The sequence below is a fragment of the Nothoprocta perdicaria genome, unplaced genomic scaffold (genome assembly GCF_003342845.1).
Source record: "Nothoprocta perdicaria isolate Ctin4 unplaced genomic scaffold, notPer1 scaffold_72, whole genome shotgun sequence".
NCBI classification, from domain to species: domain Eukaryota; kingdom Metazoa; phylum Chordata; class Aves; order Tinamiformes; family Tinamidae; genus Nothoprocta; species Nothoprocta perdicaria.
The window spans coordinates 3,503,639-3,506,117 of NW_020455999.1; the positions used below are offsets into that span (position 1 = coordinate 3,503,639).

The following is a 2,479-nucleotide window of genomic DNA, read 5'->3' on the forward strand; positions in this document are numbered from 1 at the left end:
CCCCCCCCCCCCCCCCCCCATAAAAAAAAAAGTCCGTAATCAGTAAAACAAAGAGGCTGGGATGGGTTCCACCCATAGTATCTTTGCAAGCCTCATGGAAAACTGATTTGCCAAGTGCTAACAGGAATAGTCTGGTCCCAGCAGACAGGCAGGCACAGAGCCATGCTCAGCTACTGGGAACAAACTAGACAAATAACGTTATCCTTATTTGATCATATCGGGTCCTTAGATACAGCAAGGCAAGATGGTTTGCCTGCCTTTCCCTGATCACTCTGTCCCTTGCTGTAGCACTCAGGGTACTGCATTATTAATAAGAACCAAATGAGGAAGCTGGATAAACCTTTCCCTGTAACCTGAACTGAAAACCTTGTGGTCTGGACAAGTCTGATTGATTTCATTTCCCCACTTGTAATATTTTTCAGGCTTTGAAATATCTGGGCTCCAGCTGTGACTGGAGAGCAAACGGAAGGGTTTTGCAAGCAGCATGTTTGCCTGGTGCAGCTGCCTTGTGTGGAGCCACGTGCTCCCAAAGGAGCTGCCTGCAGTGGTGCAAAGTGCCTGCAAGCAAAAGGGCCTTTGTAAAAAAGCATCTGACCCCAAAACTGCTGGGAATCCACTCTTGCCCATCCCTGGGCCAAGACCTCACCGGACAAAAGGTAGCGTGATCAGGGAATGCCATCCCCGAGGAGAAACCAGCTCTCCAAAAGTGTTTTGTGGAAGCTTGGATCTCTTCCCCGCTTCCCACGTACTGCTGCAGTAAAACCTGACTCTCCAGCAGGAAAGCCGGTCCCTGAGCATGCTGCGTGGCTGAGCTCACTGCAGGAGATAAGGATGTTTATTTTCCAGCTGGCCTTGGCCAACACTTGCTTGAAGTTTAGAGGAACTTTTGAAGGGGGTTGTAAAATGTAGGCATAGCGAGGTGAGTCAAAAGCGGATGCTTTAGGGAGATACCAGGCTGAAAGCTGAGCCTAGGACAAGGAAAAGACAGCAGAAAGACAGGGGAAAGGGGAGCATCCCTTGCTGGGTGTCCCAGTCCTCAGGAGCTGTGCTGCACTTTGTCCTCCCTGGCACACGAGGATTGAGGTTGTTAGGTTTGTTAGAACAGCAAACAAGCTTCATATGGATGCAGGGTCATGATTTATTGAGCGCAGAGACGGCACAGCGGAAGGCACCATAGAAAATAGGGCAGGAAGAGACCTGAAGTGTCCCGGGCTGAATAAACTTGTTCTCCTTCCTCCCAGTTGGGTATTTGTCTCACATAGACTTTGAAACCGCACGGGTGGAGAATCAACTACCTCCCTTGGTGKTCTCAAGGTCTGGGGTCTGGACGGTGCCTTCAAGTAGCTGCCTCAGCGGCCTCTTCTCGCAGGCTGTTTAGAGGCTTGGCAGAGGTTCTCCGAAATGTGGAGCACTCTGCACCCTCAGGGCATTCAAAGCTTTGCTGCTTGCACAGTGTTCCAAGACAGTGGTTATGCTAATACTAAAAAATGCACCCCAGCTGTTCCCATCTTCTATCCATCTCTGCAAACACTTTTCTGCTATTTTTTTTCTAGCCACCACCCCCAACTTTCTCTGTAAACACTGCTATACGCTATAATGCTGCAGCTAGCAAACATCTGTGCATTGAGCCCTGCAAACACATTCATGCAGAAGGGAAAGGYAAAACTCTTCCATAAAGGACACAGGCAGAAAATCTGCATCATATTATCTATCCCAATGTGAAGTACAGGAGCATCCCTGGAATATTAACCCTGTTTCAGCTTATTTATATTTTCATACTCTTTATTCTGCTGTTACTTCTTCCATGCTGTTGCACAAAGTGAACATGCAGTTACACTGCACTTCTTTTCTTCTACCTTCCATAAATCTGGCACAAAGATGACCAATGATTCATACAATGAATATATCCTGCTCTGGCTCATGGCAAACCGACTGCTTGGCACAGACTGTCAGCACTGACAATATTGTGTGATTTTTATTCTGGGAATTCACACTGCAGGAAAGAAAATGCAAAAGTTAGCTCCTTTCTCAAGGCCCGGAACAGCGTTTTCAGTGTCTTTCGGGACTTTTCACAGTCTTGAAGAGCAGTTTCTGTCTTCCCAGGCTCACCAGGTTGTACTCAGAGGTAATTATGGAGAAAAGGAATTCTCTGTTGATCCAGCCCAATATGGAAAGATAGGGCAGGGGATCTCCATGACCTCCAGGAATAGCTGCTTAGAAAACCTTCCATCCTCTTGGCAGGTCAGAGGCATGATCAAAATGAGAAAAAAATACAGGAGAATGTGGAAAGTTGGTCTTTAAGTATCATGCATCAAAGCCACTTAGGAGCAGCACGAGCAGCTGATGATAAAATAAGTGGAAAAGTATAGGAAGCGTAATACTGAAAACTGGTAACCAAGGGTACCCGTTTCTAGCTGGAAAAGCTACTGTGAAAAAGTTGTAATAGGCGAGCAGAAATATTGTGGGTTTTTTTTTTTTT

The 2,479-nt window shown here is 46.7% G+C and overlaps 1 long non-coding RNA gene across 1 annotated transcript in view; it reads left to right on the plus strand.

Moving 5' to 3' along the window:
• Positions 1-564, plus strand: part of LOC112957335 — a 2,394-nt gene extending 1,830 nt beyond the window's left edge. Inside the window, exon 3 of the long non-coding RNA XR_003251204.1 lies at positions 423-564. This is a non-coding gene — a long non-coding RNA (uncharacterized LOC112957335). The remainder of the gene's footprint in view (positions 1-422) is intronic.
• Positions 565-2,479: the final 1,915 nt, after the last annotated feature.